The 23,618-nt window shown below is 47.1% G+C and overlaps 2 protein-coding genes across 13 annotated transcripts in view; one reads left to right on the forward strand and one right to left on the reverse strand.

Moving 5' to 3' along the window:
• The window catches only part of Eip78c (Ecdysone-induced protein 78C), a 284,379-nt gene extending 280,885 nt beyond the window's left edge, over positions 1-3,494 (reverse strand). The window contains exon 1 of the mRNA XM_076807794.1: positions 3,477-3,494. The gene's annotated coding sequence lies outside the window, so the exon portion shown is untranslated. The remainder of the gene's footprint in view (positions 1-3,476) is intronic.
• Dscam2 (Down syndrome cell adhesion molecule 2) overlaps positions 1-23,618 on the forward strand; it is a 99,529-nt gene that overhangs the window by 24,078 nt on the left and 51,833 nt on the right. The window contains exon 1 of one of the 12 annotated variants that reach the window (XM_076807767.1): positions 4,763-4,952. The exons of the other annotated variants lie outside the window; for them this stretch is intronic. The gene's annotated coding sequence lies outside the window, so the exon portion shown is untranslated. Of the gene's footprint in view, positions 1-4,762; positions 4,953-23,618 lie in introns of those variants that run through there. 12 annotated transcript variants of the gene reach the window in all.

A 23,618-nucleotide genomic window follows, 5' to 3' on the forward strand; every position in this document is an offset into this window, starting at 1 on the left:
TCTCTCCGATCGGTCGTTTCGCCTGCCACCGAATGCCGATTCAATGCCAGCCTCGCGAAGTACACTTAAAACGATCCTCCTCATCTGACTCGTCCCATCGATACCATTATTCCGTCTACGACGCCCCCGCGGCCGCCCCCTTCTCCCATTTCGTCTGGTCTAGCCGTTTCGCGGCGCTCGATTGTTCGTGGGCGACATTAATGAATCTCGTTAGCGAGCGTTCGCTTATCAAGGTGCGGCGCGGTCGAAAAAGTTGCGCCGATACCGCGTGGCAGCCATTCGACGACAGTGTCGGTGTTGCGAGTCGAGGAGCAGCCCTAGTCAGCCTTGACTACCTTGCCACCCACCAACACGGCCAATTGTGCGTTACGCAGTAGATACGAGGACGTTTGTAGAGGGGTTGCTTGGCTCCCTTAAAGCCGCCAATTCGCGGACAGGGCTCGACTACTGCCTCTCCTCTCGCTCCCTCTCTCTCTCTCTCCCGCCGTAGCGTCATTTCCGGCTGACACCGGTATTGTGCAGACTACATTGTCCCCGCGTGTATTCAATGAGAAGGCCCGCGGCAACTAACCGTCAGCAAGAGAGAGAGAGAGAGAGGGTGAGAGAGAAAGGGGTTGGGAGCAGAAAGAGAGAGAGAGAGAGAGCACGAGGAGAGACACCGTTGCTACTGCTGGCTAGGCTGCTCCTCCGCTCCTCTGCTCCGCTCCGTAAGCGAACGAGCTCTTCCTTGGAACAATGAATTGTTCTGGAAGATGTCATTGTCCGATCGCTCGCGGGCCCCTGTCGCGTTTCGCATAGTAAACTCTCTCTCTCCCCTCGTCTCCCGCCCTACCGTCCTGGTCCTATCGGCCCTTCAACTTGCTCCGTCCTAGTAGTCATCGACCTCTCGTTCGCGTCTTAATTCCTCCCCCTGTATCGATCAACCGGCCATGGGGGGATCTCTCAACGGGGCCGAGTGAAAACACTCCGAAAACGAACGACAAACAGAAGAACACGGAACCATGCCCCCCCTACTCGATGATCAATATTCGTCTATAGATACGCTTTGGAAAATAACTTGGCGAAATTCAAAGGGTCTGTTAGGGTAACTTTTATTTCCGGTTCCGCAAGTACACTCTATACGCCGCAGAATCGATGCCCTCTCCCCTTTTCTACCCTCGCGGTTCAGTGTTCACGGCTCTTATCGCCGCAAAAGATTGAATGCGCGGTAGGTTCGACGAGATGATTTCATTGCCGGTATGCCTGACATGGTCTGTTACACAAGATGAATGGCCTTGATTATATCAATGGCTGGCGTAAAATTCGAACCGCCGCGATAACGGTGGATTTTTATTCGCGTTATTTTTCCAATTATTTTGCCAACAATAAGCAGAGCCTCTACAACGAGCAGCGCTTTTAAACTCGAGTCGACGAAGCGTAATGTATGCGGTGTATATTTTGACGAGAGGGACGCGTTGCCGGGCGTAGAATTTCGCAGGGACCTCTCGCGATCGAGATCGTGCTTTGCGCGTTTAAATTGTGTCTATAACCGTCCGAGAAATTCAGATAATTGCGCTCGATGGCATCCGCGGGTGCCACGACTTTTCGCTGCTCAAGGAAACGCGCGGTAGAAATAGTTAGAGCGCTTCCAGTATCAAGTTAATTTATACCATCCGAGATCCCCGTTGGTTGGTATTCCAGGAAAATCGATAACACGCTCTAACGGGCGCGCTCAAAAATTTACTGTTAACGTCTTGTCTATAAATCAGGCTTCTGTCTAGGAAGCCTCGTGCCGGCTTTGATTCCCGAGGCTGTCTGATACCATTAGACTCCAGCTAAACATAGATTCCTCGAGGAAAACCTTTTTATAGTCCCTACGGAACAGGAATAATGAACTATTTTACGCCGTTAAAGGAGTCGAAGCACTTTATCTGGAACCAAGAAATCCTCTCAGACTTCATCGACGCGTTCCTTTGAACAGTATTAAAAAAATCATTCCGATTAGATACCGTCGTTTCACTAGCCACGTTTTTCGCAATCGCAGGCTGGAAGCTGCCGCGGGTCACGTACGTTGTCCACGTGAACGAGAGCGTCTTTATTACACTGGGATAGGGGGTTCAGACGATTGTCAGAGCGGCGAGATTCAAATACTGCAGAGGAGCCCATCCGGCAGACAGTAATATTCCGTTTTCCTCGAGCGAGGCTGGCGAATTAGCGCGACGTTACTGCGGCAAGTGCTCGACTCGATGGGAAGTAATATTGTCCGACTACCGTGGTAGGGTCCTGTTTCAACCACTTCGGCTCCTTTAAACAACGGGCTCCGCGCCAGAACTGCCTATCCTATCCGCGCGAAGCCACGCGGCGATTCCCGAGGAACTCTGCATTCGAGTCACGGTACTCGGTTAAATCCAAGGTATATAGATACCTCGGTGCTGAGGGAATGAATTCGCACGGTACCTATAGTGCGTTCACGGGCGATAACGAATTTTTAGGATTCACCGTGCGAACATCCAATCGCGCCTCGCACCTAATGCGAGTCTCTTTTCAATTTAAACCCCTGGTAACTTTAGCAAAAGAGTCTCAAGTGGCACCTACTTTACAAGTTGGAAATATTACAGCTAGGGAAATGGCTACTTCCACCCACCTACTTGTACTGTTACCGGAAAAGTGGCAAAGCGTCGTGGAGAGACGAGAAAAATACTTTGATTAAAAAAACAGGTATTATATACATATATTGGTTCAATAAAGCGAACGGACTTTTGCAGCCACGTATCGTCGAGTGACTTTAGGATACGACGTGGGATGCTTTTAAAGTAAATCGTTCGCAAGAAGAAAGAGGAGGATCGGAATTAAACGGCACAAAATGCCGCGAGACGTTCCTTTCGTCCCTACTCCCCGCGCCAATAGCATCGTTCCAGTTGTTTTCAGAACTACCTCGACAAGAGTGGCTCGAGCAATAACTCAGCTGCCCGTTGTAGCCCGCGTGTCTCGGTCGGTAAAAACTGACACGGTACAAATTGTACTCCGTACGGCCTACATAAATCATCCCTATCTTCCCCTCCGTTCTATGGACCACGCATAGGTATCTTTCAATGTATCGCGCCGTAAGGACAAACACTTGCGTGCGACTTTACGTGGAAGACGAATTTATTTGAGTTATATTGCGAGTTGGATAGAACTTTATTCCTATTCCATCTATCTATCGCGACACTCTAAAGAAATCTGGTGGCCGTCTCGAGGAATTACGTGACTCGAGATACTTCGCCGCTCGAGCGAGTAATGCGATCCCACGGTGGCCCCCGTACACACCGAACAACCATTAGCGTAAATCCAGAACGGAAAACCGAGAGAAAGAACGACGGGACGAGAACAGGGAAGGCGGGGAACGGAATCGATATCTCTCTTAACGTACTTGCTCCCCTCTACTACCTACTCCCCCCTTGTACCGTCTTTTGGTGTGTGTACAGAACAATTCGTCTCTATTTTTCGCCGTTTACCGTCATCTCTGCATTCCTGTCGGTTATCGCCTGGACTTTTTCCGTCCCGCCGTCGCTTTGTCTCGTACCACGGCGACGCAAACCCCGCAGTGGGATCTGATAAAAAGGTGAACGTCTCCAGCGAACGAATTGCGTTCGCGGTGCTCGAGATTTATCAGAACCTCGTCGAATTTCCTTCTTCGATTTCACATTAGATTTCGCCCCCGATTTAAACGAGATTTTCAAAGTATGTACTTACCTATGTCCTTCTCTTCTGCATTTCGCCGAAAGATTAGCTCGAGAATGTCGACTCTGTTGAATTTCAAGCGACAAGCTGATGCGATAGGCCACGCTTGCTGCAAGAACCCGGTGTCATGTTTGTTCAGTTCAAGCGGGACTACAGGCACCGGTATAGTCTTGAGCACAATCTATTCACTTTTGAAGAGATGTCCTGCTGCTGGGTTGCACCTCGAATAATCCAATGCAAACACCATCGGTTCCCGCGTAAAACTGCCACGATTTCTATTAGAGCAATCTGTACGCGCTCAATCTTCGCTCTCATTGGATAATACATATGTTTTCCGCAAAAGCTAGTCGGCTTTCCTATTGGTCAAACGAGAGTGTACCAAAACCCACTAATTTCTAACGAATCAATTATTCTAATACCTTCTACATTTCATTTAAACGTCTATATTCTGTTTACTGTTAATATATTTGGAATGTAGAACCTGTTTAATGTTTCACTTTAGACTTCCCTAAAAGCAGTCGCGAAACACAAACAAGCCCCAATGCTCCTCGCGAAAAACTACAGACCGTTACTAATAGAATATATTACACGAGTAAACCTCTTCTCTCACTGGTCAGTTATGAAAGTGGTAGAATCTAATCTAACCTCTTATTGGTTGAACTAATGTCTTTAGAGCCGGTGGAATTCTAACAACTTCTACAACGTTACAATGTTACGTTGAAATGTCTATTCGACGTTAGTTGCTGGTGCATTTCCCTTCTGTAGATCACCGTTGCACAGAACCACGCGTTCCTATATACGTTAATGCGCTTCTAAACCAGTCACGAACGCGAAGGTCACGTAACACAGCACAATTCAAACAAACCTAACTCTACCACGGAAATATCACTATTTCCACTCTTGTAGAAGTGGCAGCAGTTAAGTGTTTCCTTATTGGCCACTTACGAAGGTGGCGCTGGATCACCAACCTGCGTTGTTACCGGCCGATCAACAATGCTGCATTGTAATCGACCAATTAAGTGTATAGATCTACATCATACGTCGGCACTATTGCGATTCCTGTATTACACGCGGTATTCTGTTTCAGTCTGTCGTGAGATGCAACCGCGCGCGATTTGTAAGCTATTCAAAATTACGTGGATAAAGCGCTTTGCGTGGCTTCTAGTTTTCTTTACAACTATAAACTAAGTGTGCCCGTGTGAACGTACAGCCAACAATTGGATATTGAACTGAGAATACTGACGTGCTTGGTAAGTCTAGTTTGAAAGTTTTGTATGATTCCTGTAAACCGCTCGAAATTCGTGAAAACGACATCAGTTTAAATGTGATAACTTTTTGAGTTCTCTTTAACTTTTTTCCTTTAACATAAAATCGACGAAGGGTTAGCGGACCAAGTACCCAGAGATATGTAACGTAACTTCCATTTGCATCGTGAAGTTTTTCCAAATTGACTGAAAAAGAACGTCATTCACACAGTGTTTAGAACAAAATACAAAAGTAATCTATGTGACCGTATAGATTGACTTCCAACCAAAAAAAATGTTCAACCGTAACGACGACGGATCCGTCTGATACCGCGTAAGCATGGGGCACGTAGAAAAACGAACTAAGGTTTAATTTATAGAAAAGTTGAAAAGCGACTCGGGCCGCGGTAAAAGTTTCAACGTTCTGGGGATCGAAAATACGACTCCTTCGTTGCTCGCGACCTCTCTCTCTCTCGCTCTCCCCTTTCCCTCTCTCTGTTATCCGTCGAAAGAGCAACTAAAAGCGATGAAAAATTGACTCCGCTCGTTGAGTCGTGGCAGAGTTGCCGGAACTTCCGGCGACTTTCCTCTTCTTCCTTCGTAAAAACTCGCCGAGCACAAGAGCGGGATAGCAGGGTCCAGAGTGGGCCAGGTTGAAAAGGGAGGACAAAAAGCCAAGGAGGGGTAGACTTAGGGTGTTCCAGTTCGACAGACAGAGGAGAGAGAGAAGTTTCGGCTCGTTAGCAGTTGGAAGGGTCGACGGGAATGCTCGAAGGAGTCGGATTTTCCCTGATTCCTCACTTCATCGATACGTATCGCTGGCCAGCGTTTCACCTGGAACACACTTCCTTGGCTCGTACCAAGGAATGGCATGCCTTATGATTAAAAATCCTCCCAAAGGCCGCATCGATCCTGCATGTAGAATCGTCGCAGATAACTTGTTCCGGCGACAATGATATCGAAAATCGTTAAACAACTCTCAAACAATTTTTCGCCGATGTGAAGCCAATTTTCATACACACGGATCCGATCAAAAGGATCGTCCGGCGTGTGTGGTATCGATACAGAAATGGGTCGCTATTCATCGGTCCCCCGAATTTTCAGCTGGCCATACATTATTCCTCTGACCCCGTTAAATGATAAATCAGCGGGTTCCATCGTCGCCCACCGATTAATAGAACGTATTCGATGTTACGCCCTAGCCGAACCGTCCGCGCTATTCATTATCAGGAAAGAATGCGAACGTCGGGACCTAGCGGCACTCGTGGCTACCTAATTTCAGCCGACTACTGTGGGCTACAGCTCAATGCAAACTGTATAATTTCAACCGAATCGAAATCCGATAACGATACTCGAACATCTGCGAGCTCGGATATCGACGCGATTAGTGCTGCGCTGCAATCGCTCTACGGGCATTAGAATTTTCGTTTATCGTGAGCAGGTTTTCAGTGAGAATCTACTCGAGTGAAAATCGCTTACAAGGGAAGATCCCGAAGCCGAAAATTCAAAAAATTCTGAAACTTTGTGGATATGTAGGGAATTTCCTCCTGATTACAACGCAATTTTTTTTGCTGCCCAAAATCACACTAACGGGGTGAAATTAACCCCTGAAGATTCGGCTATTTGATAAAACAATTTTATATTAACAATTGATAAAACTTTTACCATTTGATAGATCTAATTAAACGAAGTAACTTTTGTCTTGAAATTTCTTTTCTATATCTTATAGATCGCGAGTTAGATTGCGTTGTAATCAGGAGACAATTCTCTACATATCCACAGTTTCAGAATTTTTTGAATTTTCGGGTTCGGGATCTTCCCTTGTTAGGTAATGTAACACTCTTTTTCATCTTAACAAAGGAGGCTTATCGCTTTGCTCTTCTGCCTATTATAATTGATAGTTAAAACTAAGATATAAAAACCTTTGAGTCACGTTTGTTCTAAGACAATGGCGTTTGCAAATGAGTCTCCGCTGCAGCAAAGAGAGGCTAACTTTCATTTCAATTTCCTTTACTGCGTGCGCGGTGCCTATCGTCTAGCTGGTTTTATTAAACCACGTCCGCGGGCACACGCACGGCTATCTCCGATATCACGCTGCTACGTACATACATCCCTCCTTCACTCTCTGTTTGAGACGAACACCGCCCTCGAGGCAAGCAGTAGTAAAAGTCCAAGCAGGCAGGACTAAAAGAGGTCGACAACCCCGCCTTCGATAATTACCGTGGGTGGCGCGGGCGAAGCTTTTCTCTCTTTTCCTTCCCCCGTTTCCACCCTTTCTCGCTGCCTCCCCTGTCCTTCTTTCGCTACCCCCACCGCCCCCCTTTTCTCTTTGCTCTTTCTCTTCCTCCATCTTCGTCCCTCCTTTCTCTCTGCTCGTTTCACCATCCACCACCCCCGTCCGTTCCATCTTCCTCTCTTTCACGCCGGAGCTTTTGCGCCTCGCTACCGGTGAATCGATGGAGCGGCCCCGATCGACCGATAAAAATATACCCGCGGATATATTGGTGTATTATTTTCGAAAACCGACTAGCCGCCGAACCCCTGCACGCCGATCCATGGCGATCCCCGGCAAACGATCCCGGTAATGGTAACGCTGCTGAATGCCGGGGTGATTCTTTTGGCGAAAGCTGCGCGAGACGGCGGTGTAGGTAGATCGTTGCGGAGGGCGACCGTGGTCACACAGGGCCTGTATGGGATGAGAGGATTGGTAGCGGCGGAGATATTCCTCGAGAAGAGAACGAGCACGATATTCTTTGATGTCGAAGACTCGACGTTTACCGACGTCACGAGGATCCCAACGCGGACGCGGGCTATTCGCTCCGTGAAATATATCATGGACCGTGAAGAAAGCACCGCCAAGGGTGGCTAAGGGAGGTCGCGAGGTGGTTAGGATACTAGGATGAGAGAAAACAGGAGAGGGGAAACGCATAAAAATATCCGCTCGAACGACCCCGCGAAATAGTTGCCAATTTCCGATAAAAATCGTTGCGCGCGGTTCTGTTAACCGGCGCGGATCTAGCCGTCCTGAGAATTATTTTTCGTGATAAAACGCTTCGCGATATTGTACCGGCTTTAGTGCCGGCGCGCTTCGATATCTCGGATTTCCAAACATCCCGGGCGAGCGTAAAGTGGGCCGGTTTAGTAAGAAGCGATTATTGCTCCGAGCGGTTGAATGTTCGTGATTTGGGAAGCGTGTAATTTTTGCTGCCACTCTGGAGCATTTGGGTGTGTAAGTTGTATGCGCGGCGTGTTATCGTCGCTAGGATTGAGCGCGCGGCTGCTTGAAATATTATATTCCAACTGAAACGTTGAGTGTAATTACTCAGGTAGGTATTTACTTGGGTACACTTGCTGTCTTAATGCTGTGCAAATACGGGGCATCCGTGGGCGTAAGCGCTCATTTGTTGAATTCGCGTCATCTACTGTCAAGTTATGAAATTCACTTTGCACCGTGCTCGAGACCCGATTTACTATTCTAATTGCTGCGCAGGGGTAGCTTGTTTAATTCGCTAGGTAGCATTTGCCGTTTTATGATTATATCAAATGTCATTCATCAATGATCGTGATTACAATGGCTGCCTTTATTACGAGTTGTAGGAGATGATTCCAGAACTGCCTGTGTTGAATTACGATTGAATTGGCTTGGCGTTAATTACCTAAATTAGTAATCATTATTCGATTACATCCATGGCCCAGGTCGTGAAGTGTATAATCTTGCATCAGAAACCTATAAAGTGGCAGAAACTCGTGCAAGTACCGAATGCCTTAAATTCCTCATCATAGGTTATCAGTCTCCTAAGTAGCTATTATATTTCAATGAAGGTTAAAAGGAACTCGATACGCTACTCAATGCTCAGCTCACCCCCGTTACCGGTAGGACAACCCACCGCGTTCCCGTTCGAACGTTCTTTCCTAAGTATTCCTCGGTGTGCTGAAACTATCAAGTATCGAAATACCTGCCTCAGCCTGTTTAGGCGGGGTTTCGGTTTCATCGTCTCGTATTCTACGTAACGATCCAAATAGCGAAGCGTGTGCAGTCTGATAGGTGCGCGTTGACCTACATCAAGGTAATTCGGAGTGCTTCGACGGATGATTGAGGCTGGAGAGAAGGCAGAGTAACAGTTTGCAGTTAATACGTATCGCGGAGCTACAAGTCTCGAACAGTTCTGGGCGAGTTCTGCGCGTTCCATTCAAGCTGCCTCGCGTAGCCGGTAACAAATAACTAATTCCACTTCAAGCCTCCTTCTTCGATGCGGGGGACAAGCAGCTCGTGGCTGATACTTTCGGGCCGTTGGACGAATCACTTTGACGTAATCAGGTTAAAATTAAACTCAGAAGAATTATTCACACGGGAGCGAGCGAAGACCTTCTGCCGCGGGACTAGTGAAATATTAACACTGGGGCATACACGCGATTTTCCACCCAGTCAGCCGCGTTAATGCGCTCCCTCACACAAAAATGGCGGGGGCTGGCGTCAGTGCGGCAATTAGAGCAAGAGGATATCGCTTCGCCGCTGACAAAAAAAAGAAGAACGAACGGAAAAAACGGAACTCTGCCGTACCATGGTCAGTCTTCTGTAAACTGCACCGCTCGCCAGGGATCAAAGGTCGCAGGAATCCGGGGCGAAAGTGGGTCAACGGTGAAATCAAATATCACCGTACACAGAAGGGAGGTACGGGCGCTCGCGTTTCGCCCTCAAAGACAATCCTGTTTACCCCCGGCGGGCGGTGATTTAATTAAGACTGTTGTCCTTTTAATTAATTTCGATATTATCAGGGCTGGACCGGCGTCATTTGCGCGCGAACCTCGCTGCCTATTTACAGTTCCAACGTGCACCGCAGAAACCGACCGGGAAAAGTAATTAGCAGTAAATTTTCGGTGGCCGCGCGATACACATATATTACTCGAATAAAGCAACGTCGACGTAACCGTACTTGTACGTACACCTTTACGAGACGCATACGCGAGACACCAGCCCTTAGAATCTCTCAAGATTCCCTGAAAACTAGCTGTACCCTCGTCGCAGCCTCTATAGACTTACTAGCAACCAATTCATCGCCTTTAAAGACTCACTTCTCAACTGCAGTGCCCTGCGCTGAAACATTCTTTTCGCGCAATTTGCTAACACCCTCCCCTAGAATACTAGATACTATCCGAATCGCAGTGGCGGGTAAGAATCTCTGTAATTGATCGTTTCGCTCAGCGTCGCCGGCATAAATCGCGAAACTTGAACTGCAGAAAGACAGCCCCGGCGTGGCGCTTAGACGTTCGACAAAAACACATCTCTCCCGGCTGAGCGTTCCGGACGAGACTTAATTTAACTTTACGACTGGCACCGACATTTTTCATTTCCTCTGCGACGTTCGGATCGCGGCCAGCCACAAAAACTTTAATTTTCCCAAATCGGCTGCGTCTTCCACGGCGTCGTCGTTTCCACGTCGTCAGCCGGATCGTCGCGACGGCGGTTCCGTGTACGTAATATCCTTGAGTCCGTGCGCGGGGCTCAGGTAAGAAACGCACGATGTCCCGAGGATCGTCCCCGAGAGTAAATCTCGGGGCTTTATCGATTGTTCGCGGCGAGGGCGGCGGGTGGTGGGCGTGGTGATAAAAAATCGAGCGCAACGAATTTCTTGCCCTCTCCCGCTCTGTACACGCGAGCTTGCACGCGTGCACACTGCACACGCCTGCGTGGGTGTAGCGTGCGTGCGCCGGTTTCGGATGCGGCCGTTTTAAATTCTGCGCGATTCGAATTCATTTCGAGCACGGCCGAACCGTTATCTCTGCGTGCGGAGCTTGCGGTTCTCGGTCCTGGCGCGGTAATAACTCGACGGGGTGCGCATAGCGGGAGGACAGCGAAAGGCAGAAAGAAAAGAGGGAGAACAGGATGGGCGAAAGGTTCGGGAAAGGGGAGGCTGGATTGGCGAAGGAAAGGACGCCTAGCCACCCGCGGGGGTAGCTTGCAGAAGGTACAAAGGTACAAAGCCTCGGTAATATACTTTGGATTACCTCGGCTAGTCTATACCCCGTTCTCGTCCGTTCCTCGTTAGAAGTATTCAAGCGCGCCTCTAACGAGACTACGGGCGCAAACAGGATATCCAAGGATAAAGGAAAGAAAGAGTGGTCTTGGGAGATAGTGGTCGCGCGATTGCTCGATTAATATGCGTCAAAGGGGCGCAATTTCTAATAGAAATGGTAGCCGTCACTTGTCACATGCTTGTCTTTTCAATCACCGACTTAAAACGCATCGTTTCCCAGGTTGTCGCTACTTGATTGACGCGCGTCACTCTGTAGGATCTTTGTCTTCTCGAACTCGAGGCGAATGAAACACTCGAGTAATATACTGTCGTGGCAATCATTCGTGGTTGGCGTTGGAATTCTTTGGTCGTATATAAAACAAATTCGATGAACGCGTAGGGTTAGAAATGCGATCGAGTTGGAATAACCTTTCAATGGTGGATCAAGGCTGCGCGGTCGTTTAAGACTTCGAATTGATAGAGTTGCGAGTAACGGAGGCGTGAGTAAAAGTTCAGTCGCGGTAGCGTGGAAAAGTCAACAGGTGCAAGCACACGGACGAGTCGAAGACTTCTTTACTGAAAGCTTCCAGTTCAAAAGACAAATAGCTCGGGTGTATATAGGTTGCGTGGTGGGGGCAATGAGATTTCGTTGTCCAGGGCGACATAGAAATGTTCTCGTCTTGAATCGGCGGTTGGACAGTTGGAATGGAAGATCGTTCGTGCGGGTATAAAGAAACGGCACTTGAATTCGTCTTTTACAGGTCGTCTACGACGAGTATGTACGTTTCGGTATGCGCGACAAGACTCGAGTTACATTTCTAAGATTCTTATTTCCTCTCTCGACGTAAATGCAAATAGACTTGTGAGACTAAACATAGATTATCCTTGAGACCACCCAGTACCGGACCTTTGGGTGCCATGGACCTCAGAATCATCAGATCCCAAGGGACCTCATGCACACCAGGGACCCTTGGTCACCCCAAGAGCTCTGAGAAAACTGACAAGGAGAGTATTTTAAGTGTCCGCCTCCGATCATTTTGATTTCTGGATATGTTATAGAGGACCGAAAAATAAGAAATACGTATTTTTTTATTTGTCCCCGTTTTCATATTTGGGGGGTGAAAACTGCGTTCAAAGTTAGGGTTGAAAAATCATTTTTGTGGAATATCTCGAGAACTATTAGAGATAGGGGAATAGCGTCAATGGACGAATTTTGTGTCTTTGAATGCGAAATATGACTGACTCAGCAGATTTTCAAAAAGTCCATTTGTTTAAATAATACATAAAAAATTGTTGTTTTTTGTTAATAATTCTTGTAAATCTTCATCTATTTTTATGCAAATTTATTTTCTTATACTTCACAGCCGAACCGAAAATACGGATAAATCAGAATTTGTATTTCCTACGAACTAACAAATATAATTATTATTGAAGTTTACTTATAGTAAGGTGTCCTCCTACAGGGAAATGTAGTTCTTAAGTTATCTAGAAATAAAATTCTAAACAAAGCATATCTAATACGTTTCTCCTTGTGAGTGCTATCCGTCTGAAATCTCTCGAGTTCTGTACTCCCTCTATTGATTCTCAAAAGCAGAATTCTGTCTGCACTGCATCCGAATTATCTGACTCCACTCTGTCTCCACTCGCACTCAATATACATCGTATATAAATGTATTTGATATTTCGACACGGTAGGTCGCAATGCTGCAGCGTTCACCGGCATGTTACACTTTCATTCAATTCTCACATTTTCGCATAAAATGTTCCATTAGCGCTGTAGACGCATGGGAAACAAATTACGGAAACAAAACACCCTGAATAGTTTCGCATTCGGTTGTTAGAGGCAGTTCCGTGGGAGTGCAGCAAATCCCATACTACCTACCACGTGAACGTTCCCTCTGCTTTTCCAACTACCAGCACAGCCGTCGTATCGCGTACCTACCTATAGAATCGTTGGCGCATCAGCTGAATGCTGCAAAACATTTCCCTCGCAGGTCCTGAACCATGGCTCTTTTTTTGCGTTCAAGCTAACAGCGTACCAGCCGTCTGTGTCGATGCTTGCACGCATTCGACCGTTTCCCCGCGATCATCCTGCTCGGTCCGTGTCTGCTTTTAACGTTTCTTTTATCCACCTATCTGTCTTCTTTTTCGCCATTTCTCCTACAACCACCCTCCCGCTGTTTGAGACAACAACCCCTCCGTTTACGAAATTGCACATTTGTTCACAATCGGTCTACGGGGTTTCATGTTTCGCATAATTCCAAGACCTTTTTCGCGAATGTGGTACGCTGCCCGAGTTTCTGGTAAATGCAAATTTTGCAAATGTTCCCCGTCCGCCAGCAGATAGGGTACCTACATTATAGAGCAGACCTGGAATTATGTATGCCTTCTGTATTATTCTCAGCGAACGTCTGCAGAGGCTCGTGTTCTTTCTAGTCTTGTCTGACTATGGTCTTCTTATGTTCCTTGAAACGGCGGCTAAGTATACGCTCAATTTCGTTAATATTTCATGAAAACGAGGAGACCTGGCGTCTCAGGAAGAATCTTTCATCATTGGAACTTTCAATAGGGGCACAGCTTATGTAGTTTTTGGGATCAGTGCACCCGATTAAAAGAAACCTTCTTCAAATACCACTGATATCCACAGGTTCTCGTATTCTGGAAATGGAAAATATGTATTGTATATACTGGTCTCCGCGAAAAGTTGTTCTTTGATATTTGCTCTATAGGAAAGCTTACCAACAATATTTATCACACTTTCGTAAAATCCTTTCACATGTATCCGACAAAAGGATCTGACCTTCTTTGTTTGTCCCTGTTAGCCAGGGGTTGAAAACAGTTGTGATATCGGTTTCGGTTCTCGAAACAGTTATGAGTACCGAAATAATCTTGAAACAGTTACTCGGTTCCGTAACGGCTATATATCGGTTATAAACAAATCGAATTTCCCTTATAAAAATGTGACATTGATCGTAAATATTTTGGAACGTACTATGCATACCCGATGCGTAACAGATAGGATACATTACTGTTATAAAACCGATATGTAACCGTTACGGAACCGATATAATATCGGTTCTGCAGAACCGTAACCGAAATCGATATAGCCAGAAATTTCGGTTCCTTATAACAGTTATTTAGAATATCGGTTCATCATAACTGTTTCAGTCAGAACCGACATATAACAGTTTGAAACAGTTATTCTCGGAACCGTTTCAACCTCTGCTGTTAGCTACTTAAACGAAAATGTATAGGAACGACCGTGACTTACACCACGAGAACGAATTCTTTTTATTTTTCCCTATCGCCGTTTTCCGCCATATTTTTATCAACTGCAAATACTTGAGCCAGACACAGCAAACAGTTACGATACGAATCCAAGAATTATCCGCTGGAGAGCACAAATATTTGAACACATACGACGCTGCTCCCATCATTTTTCCCTTTTCATTCTTTCCTCCAATTTCCGCCGAAATAGATTTAAACGTATCCCACGATCAAGTATAAAGGATGCTCCCATTTTCTCGCTTATCCCCCTCACATACACGTGTTTGCTTATCCCAGCTACAAATAGTATACACACCCCCTCAGACTTTCGCGCACTCCTCACCGATAAGCTTGTTCAAGATGTTTCCTCGAACGAATCTCGTAAGAATACCAACTACTCTCGCACATGCATTATCCACGAAATACAGAAATAGGATCGCCTTCAGCCGAATCCGTTCGAGAAGGTGCAACTACCTCCCCGAAAGGTATAGGAAATCTCTTTCAAGCATCGAGCTTAGTAACTTGAACTAAACAAATTGACCACTCTCCATAGAGCACGATCTCCAAAAGCACCTTCAACATGACAATACCCTTTTCCCCCAAAAGAGTGATAAAAAGTACATTCTCTTCAAAAATAATTTCCCTAGTTCTCGCTCCCAAACTCACCTATGACGAAGATGTAAAACTGAAGAAGCTTAAGCAATCTCCCCGACCCACCAAACAGCTTCAAACTAATCGAAGCGCAAGAGAAGGCCTCTGCGCGTGGACAAAATCAAAGGAACGGGCTCGCCATCAGAAAAACCCAAGGAAAAAAGCCGCGTCTGCTCTTACTGCGGTTGGACCACGCTTCGAAGCTTCCGTCGTTACGCGCGCAGGCCAAGCAGCGCGTATTTCCGGTCGTTCTGCCGCCTCATTATCCCCGGTCATCTTTGTTCTTGCCCTCGAGCAGCAAGAAGCCGCCCTCGCTATCATGCGCCGCTAATATTTTCATCATCCCCCGACCGACGGTGTAGAATATTCCCGTCTGCTCGTTGGCTCGCTGGCTAACCAGTGGGAGCGAGGGAGGAGAGAGGAGAGAACCATAAAAAATTGTATTCCCTCCCCTGTGATGTCTTCCTTTGCTCTATCTCCGTGTGCCAGCAGAAACGCTACTGGCAGGACCATGGCGGGAGGAGGACGAGTGCAAGGGGCCCGGTGGATAGGGCAGAGCGTCGGGGGGGTATCCACCGTCGAAATTTCCAGACGGAAACTTTTCGCGGCGATTGTACGGAGCAGACTCGGCGAGTCCAGCGCTGGAAGAAAGGCCGACGGAAAAGATGAGGCACGGAGATGAAAGGACGAGGAAGCCGAGGGAGGCTGAAGCTCGACGCTTAGGGGGCGGCACGGGGAACAAGCGGGGACCGCGGACGGTGGACAGGGGGAAGCGCGGGCGGGCGAAGGAGGTACGCGAGAGGGTAGAAGGTTGTTGGTGAGCGAGTCAAAGAGGCGAGCACATAAAGCGAGCAACGTCTACGGGCGTAGAGGTAGCGAGGGAATTGCCTCGTCCAGGCCTGCCTCGAGATTACCGCTAAATTTTTCGTCGTTTGTCAGGCGGCCCTCGCTCCGCGCCATTGCGGCCTGGTAATTCCAGGCATCCTATGAGCGTAACGGGCCTTTATATGCCCGATACTTGAACGTCGAGGCGGCGCCAACCCGTGCCAGGCCTACCCTGGGACATTGAGTGGCTCGAGTCCGCGGAAGAAAGGATGAAGGAGATGAGTCTCTCGTCGGCCGGCCCCGCGACTCGTTTACATTGACGCGCGCGGCCACGATTTTCGCCCCCACGACTTTCGCCCCACGTTTCTCCGTATCTTTCCTTTGACCGGATTACTCGCGGAAACTAGCGTTCAAAGGCGCGCACGACCACCAGGAATTCGTTTATACGGGCCCGCCATTTGATCCCCCCGAGAATACGACTTGGTGCGTTCACTGCCCTGAAAGACCGCGACGCGGAGCTAAGTCGTCCACGATCTTCGTTACTATCTGTGTTCTTCATAGGCATGTCAGGCGGAATCTTATCTTCTACGTGGTGCACGCGATTTTCAATTGCTCTGTCAGAGGCAGGGTTCAAAGGGTTGCCTTCGTGAAATCGTACTGTCGTTTATCTGGGCAGAGTTTGGGTTGAAGGAAAGTTTAAAATGCATTCATTTCTAAGTGCTAAGAATAGTGTACTTCGCAGAATTTATTAGTGAATTTATTACCTACAATTAATGCGTCCAACGATGTCGACAAATACGTCTCCACGTCCAGTTCGCTCCTCCACGCGTGGAAGATACGTAAAAATGTGGTCGGCGCTGAACAGGTTGCATCTGTGTCCGGCGCTTTCCTACAGACCTAAATCGCTGATCCGCGGATCCGCGGATCGACCTCGTAACCGTGCCCGTAACATATGCACAAGCGCGTCCTTAGAATATGGGGCAAAGGTACGGTTGAATTATTCATATACGCCGCGCACACGGGCCGATCCGAGCCAGCTTTTTTTTTCCATTTTCGACAAGAACGTTCCCCTATGTCCTGATTTCAATCTGAAATTCGTAGTTAACTGCGTGCCGCGTTACGCGCGCGCATCAGACGAATACGTAATTCCGAGAGACAAACGCGCGTCGAGTGCTCCAGTTACATATCAATTTTTTCGAACCCGAACTCGACATTCCTGGGAAACCTGCTCGCACAAACGCATGGAAATATCACCGAAGGTGATTGAATTTTCGTTACTCGTACCATTCCACTCGCAATTATTATTCGCAGCTATGTCACGACAAAGTGATTCACAACTTTGGTAACGCAAGCTACCAATATACACTGCATTCCACTTTAGAGCGGACTCGTTCCGCGCAGGCATATACTCTTGATTGGTAGGAAACCGGCAGGGAAAGTGCTACGACCAATCGCAAGAGTGCTACGACCAATCGCGTGTGTCAGATCCGTGAGAGCTGCGCAGATCGGTCGCAAATCGGTAGCGGCGTAGGTCCGTTCTCATATGGAATGGAGCGTAGATAGACTGTAAAACATCAATATTTTTATTCGTTATAATTCCACATCGAATAAACTCCGAAATATCTGTTTCAAACATCCCACATACCCATGCACATAGTAAAAAACATAATAACATTGTGAAGAAGGAAAAAATCGGCTTTGGCTTCCACATTAGTATCATATTCATGGAGAGAGTTCCCTCGAATGCCCCGCACGCTCCCTGGTCCCTTGAAAATGTTGAAACCTTGCTTTCTTCGTTGGAGAGCGCATTCCACCCTTTCAGTCGCGATGCATCGCTGCATCCGCGTCTCTTTGAAATCCAATTCTTATTCGAACAAGGGGGTGGAAAGGAGCTGCAAGATACGCGGGCTTATGCCCGATGGAATCTCGGATGGGAGGTGCACCGACAATATCACCGGAAGTTAGGAAAGTCACTTGGAAGCGAGTTGGTTGGTACCTCGGCCGGTTGCTCCCTTACGCCGTGTCCCTCTTCTTGGAATGTTTCTCTGACCTGCCCCTGCCGCCGTTAAGCCCGCGACGTTCCCTCGTAACGCGCTGAATTTTCTCCATCCGAAGCAGATGTATACGTATATACTCGGCTGGCGTACTTCGGTGGGCCGCCTTCGGAATTTAGATTGCGTCGTTAGGACAGACGCGGAAGTCGCGGATTCTGACTTTGATTGGGGGAGGTTGGAGAGGGGCACGGCGAAAGAACGATTTACATATTGTTTTCTCGCGGTGCCGTTGCCCCATTATCGTTACGCAGATGAACTTCCAGCTTTCATCGATCTGTCCCTCGACACAATTCGACTCCGCCGTTCCAGCCTCTCTTTCCCTATTTTTGTCCCCGTTTCTTTGTCTCTCACTTCACTCCCCTCCCCTTCCTTCCGCCCCTGTCTGCTCTATCCCTTTCTCTGTTCGAGGCTTCGTTGGCATACGAGATTCCGGGGCCGCAGCCTCGGCGAGACTTTTAACCGAGAATGGAATTCGCGACGGAACGTGAATGAAACGCAACTCGCCTATAGGTGCACCCTATTTCCCGGCTATTCGCAACCGTTCGCCGAAATTCCTGGTTGTTCTCAGCGAGACAAAATTCCGCCACACCGGGCGCACCTGCAGTTTCGTTATTCCACTTGCCCAAAAACCGCGGATACAAATACCTACATCTTGCTTTTTCCTTTTTCTCGAGGTCTCCTCGGATACAATGGTTCAAATGATGAGTCTTCTCAAATTGTATTACTTACCTCGCATATCATAAAACTTATTTTGTCACTAAAAGTACCTATGGGATTTGGAATGAATCCGTTTTCTGTTCTCGATTAAGATTGAATTTATCGCAGAGTGTTATAATGGTTTCGTTCTACTTACGAGGGAAGATCCCGAACCCGAAAATTCAACAGATTCTGAAACTTTGCGAATATGTAGGGGATTTCCTCCTGATTACAACGCTGTTTGTGTTTGCTGCCCAAATTCACTCGAAGGGGGTGAAATTAAGCCCTGAAAATTTGGCTGTTTCCGATTTTGAAAAAAGGTTTCAAGACAAATGTTACTTACTTTAATTAGATCTATCATTCGGTGAAATATTATTTTACAATTCACGAGTTATAACACAAAATCGGAAAATAACCGGATTTTCAGGGATCAATTACACTCTCCTAGAGTGAATTTGGGCAGCAAAAAAAAATCCATTGTATTCGGGAGGAAATTCTCTACATATTCACAGTGTTTCAAAATGTTTTGAATTTCCGGGTTCGGGATGTTCCCTTGTTAGTAATCGTTCTAATGGCTCCAAGAAAGGTTCATCACGTTTACGTGCGAGAGTATGCAAAAGTTGAGCGCGCGTGACTCTGTTCCTCTGTGTGCCAGAATGACAACAGCCGGCAAGTTGAACACCCCATCCTTGACGCGAAATAGAATTACCATCTTCGTCGTATTTCTAGTTGAACAGCTTCTATTTAATTAGCAGTCTCCGCGCCGGTGTAAGTTTGTATTTAACAAACATCGTTTACACGGAATTACGTGCAACAAGGGACGTTTTATCAGCCCGATTGCGCCCCGCTTTGCAGCTCGATCCCTAATGAGGCGATTCAGAATTAACTGAGTTACAAATGTTAATCGTAACTTCGTGCGCAGTGAATAGCAATGCTAATAATTTCACCGACGCTAATAGGCACTTGAGAAATTTCTGTCTACCATCTTACATTCATTTGTATATCCTTTAAAGAATCAAGGAGTATTTCAATCCCCTAGAATCCACAGATATATTTCATTGAAAGTCTTTTCAGTGTTCAATCTTCCTACTTCCTTCAGAGTCTAATCCACAATTTAAACTTTGTCATCAACACTTCCAAATGAGTCTTAGTTATGCAGAAGGATACCAATCCTCAAAATGACAAAAAATTAGTTAAGCACAGTACGAATCCCATACTGTTGTCTTAAAAAAAAGCTACACAAAATTTAAACAATAATAATGATACTACTCACTATTAAATAACCCATTAAAAAACATTGTAAAATAGTAAGAAGAAATGGAATATACCTACCTAATGGAAATAAAGCTACTTTTCTTTAACAATTAAAACCTTCCAACATTTACTCGGTTACAGACGGTTGGTAGCTTTCTGCATAACTAGGCCCAAATTATTTTACGAATCTTATTCTCAAAAATCCTTCAGATTATTATCTCTCGATCGCCCTGAATATCTCTTACACCTTTCATCTTACATCTCGACGCCTTTCCCAAAATCTTCTCAAAACTCGTAATCAATTATTCACAATCATATACCTATTGAATTATTTCAAACGCGAAGACCTGAAACCATCGATAAAGTGGGCAGGAAGCGAATCACCGTTGGATTCGATCATGAACGATTCTTTTCACAGTTGTGTCTCCTGTGAACCAGAAATCCCAGCGGAGGAAGCTCGTTCGGGGCGCGGTACAAAAGATATCGGAAATAAGTACAGAAAAAGCGAGAGGAGCACGAAGATGCCGCCCCGACAATCGAGGCACCCGCGGTTCCTGGTGGCGAATTGTCCTCTCCTCGAGAATCCTATCTGTGGTCTGGTTTCGTCAGGAGCCGGCGCTAAATAGAAGTAAGGAATGGCTGTCGTGTGTACCGGTTCGCAGGCGAAGCAGATAAACGCCAGTGATAAGGGTCGGAGGCGCCGTTTGGTGGCGTCCGTGGCCACGTTGGACCCAGTTACACGGACGCCTCTTATTACCAAGGGTCGGCGTCGTTAAACCAGGGACTATCGTGCCAAACCATCTACGCGAGTAACCTTTATACGTGTTTATACGCCTCGCCACTACCAAAAGGTGCCGCCAATTTTACTGCTACGGGAGAGATAACGCCTGCATTCACCGTCGAACCATCGAAGCTGATCCAGCTCCGCCCTCGTGCTGATCATGTTGATAAGGACTTTCAGGTGCTCGGGAGGGGTTGTCCCGTATAATTAATCTCCTGTGCATTTTGGAAGGGTCGCTGTTTAATTCCGTGAAAGAATAGGGGGTAAGCACTGGTTCGTTCATCGGAGACCGTGGTTACGAGATAAGTATCTACGACCAACGCGACGAGCGTTCTACTAGTCTTGAGTAAGGGAGAGCGGGGACAAAAGTAACACTTTTTACATTTCGCCTAGCCTACAATTATCTTTTATAGATATAAAAATGAAAATTATGCCTCAAGATACTATGTTTCTTGGTCTATCATTTGAGCCCAGATTCATTCTTACGTGATAAGTAGTTAAAAAGTTATGGCAGTTTTCCGCAGTGACTGTCATTAATACTTTTGTCCTGCAGGGGTAGGACGAAAGTAATACTAATTATTTTCAGGAGAATTAAGTAAAAACACTTCATCCAACGCAAAAAGGATTTTTTATTATAACAAAACGATAGAAAGAAACATTTAAATAAACATACTTTAAGTAACGATAAAAACAAATAAATTTTAAATAACGAAATGATAAAAACTGATAATTGATAAAACTTTTACCATTTGATAGATCTAATTAAAAGAAGTAACTTTTGTCTTGAAATTTCTTTTCTATATCTTACAGATTGCGAGTTAGAAAATAAAATCGAAAACTAGCCGAATGTTCAGGGGTTAATTTCACCCCGTTAGTGTGATTTTGGGCAGCAAAAAAAATTGCGTTGTAATTAGGAGGAAATTCCCTACATATCCACAAAGTTTCAGAATTTTTTGAAGTTTCAGGTTCGGGATCTTCCCTTGTAAGTCACCCGACCTAAGGGAAATAAGATATTCCATCAAAATTGGGGCACACCTGATCTGGGAAGCATCTACTATTCATGTTTATAGGAAAGGGGTGGGAGCGGAAATTTTGTTTCGTATCACTCCCAGGACTATGTACCTGCAACTGTAGTCGATAAGTGGAAATAGAAAGACATCTCAGTGCCCCAGTGTTGCGCCTAATGCACGTCGCTGAAACACAGCTCCGCCATCGATACCATTTCGCTGGCGCTTCTTCCTTCCCGCCCCCTCGTGTTTGTATTCAATTACACGCGCGGCCGGTTAAGCACGTACCCGGTAACGCGATAACTAGAAGCTCCTTCGGTATCAGGCAGCGATCTCGAGTCTATCAAAAGAGCAACACGGTTAACGACCCGCACCTACAACCCCCGCCGGCGCACGTAACATCGCGTGTTCAATGGCGCCGTTGGGGGTTGGGGGTTCGGGGTGGTTCCCTTGGCGGGGGGCGCATCGCAATCAAGACGACGTCGCGTCTCGATGCGCCACACCTGCGAGCCATTACACAGTGAATTATGGACGCGTGCGGCAGTTAAGGGTGGCTCTCGCGTTTCCGTAACCAGAGCCACGGCCGATTGGCCCGCGAGCTCGCGATTCTTCGCGGGAGGAGCAGCTTCGCCAGGGGCAAGATGGAAGAGGCGAAGCACGTTAGGTGCGCCTGGAGTCTCGAGATAAGCGCCTCCGCAGGTGCTAGGGGTTACAGCGTGGAAGGGAAGGAGGATGGCTTCACAGAGAAACCAGAGAGTTAGTGGAGCGAGCGGGGTAGGGGCGAGAAAGGGCTCGCGTGCACTGTCCAACCCTCGGACGTGCTTGGAGCGCAAAAAGAAACCGGTCCAGTGCAACAAGAATTTGTACGCAGCCCCTGGAATATCATCGGGAGCGGCTGCAGCGTTCAGATAAACGATTTTTCACCGGAACTCGGAAATTGGACTGGGAATACGCGGTAATGCGGTTATGTTTTGCGCGCGGAAAACGCGCCATCGATTACTGGGGGTTACTGGCGCTAAAGGGGTGGAATACGAAAGGGACGCAGACTTTTTGGGCTCCATCTGGAGGATACAGTAGCACTGTGTTTTGAGCGGCACGATGGTGTAGCTTGTGGCGAGGGAACAGAAAGTTGTTGCTTGTTACGTTTGTCAGATGGGGAATAGGGGACTTGGTTTTTCCATATTTCATGCGGTGCTGAGGTTCTTCTGCTCGTGTCTTTGGGCGGAGATAAAGCGAGGCAAAGGGGTTGCTTGAACTTCTTCTTAGAATCGGAGGTCGCATTGTGCACCCGGCTCGCGGGGGCCGCGAAATAGGTAGCCGAAGCGCGCGGCTGGTGCACCGAGATAAGACTTGCAGGTGAACGGGGCTGGGGAACGAGAAAATGAAGGAGGACAGCGGCAGACCGTGGCTTCTCCATCCGAAAGGGGGATCAAGTTATGACTGGCTGCTCTGAATTACGGCGCCCCTGGCCCCGGGAAAAATAAATTGATAACGTTTCGGGAGGGACTTTACGGGCGCCGTGAAACACGGGCTTCGCCTCTCCTCTGTCCACGGTGAAATTGACCTCGTTAACGTAACACGAGCGATAAATAAAGAGCAGCGGGTTACGGTGTATAATGGTATTGTACGTGGAAACGTGGCGGTGTAACAACGCGGGGAATTACACTAATTCGAATGGTCGGTGGGCCTGGATTTTCGCCCGCTCTAATTCTTGCGTGCGCGGAATATTGACACGGGATATTATTTATTTTACGAAAAGATAAATCACGCGTTGCTATCCGCCGGTGGAAACAGATTTCTGCGGATCCTCGTTCGAATAGCAAATTGGAGGATTGAACACGATCGCAAAACGTTCGTAAATATCACTCGCCGAGATCCAATTTAAACCAACGTTAGGTCCGCGTGATTAACGAACGTCCAGCCCGCGAAATATCGAAACGGTGGCATGATTTTATGGGTCGACTGTTCCATAACGTGAAATATTAAAATTTGCTAGACCGTGTTATAGTTTTTCCACTTGTACGGGCTGGAGACAAATTGGTAGCAACGGAATAGACAAAATAACGCTGGCAGTCTGGCGCAAGGCGCAGGCCACTATGGTAGAACGACGCGAGGAAATACTA

The sequence above is a fragment of the Andrena cerasifolii genome, chromosome 3, assembly GCF_050908995.1.
Source record: "Andrena cerasifolii isolate SP2316 chromosome 3, iyAndCera1_principal, whole genome shotgun sequence".
NCBI lineage: Eukaryota > Metazoa > Arthropoda > Insecta > Hymenoptera > Andrenidae > Andrena > Andrena cerasifolii.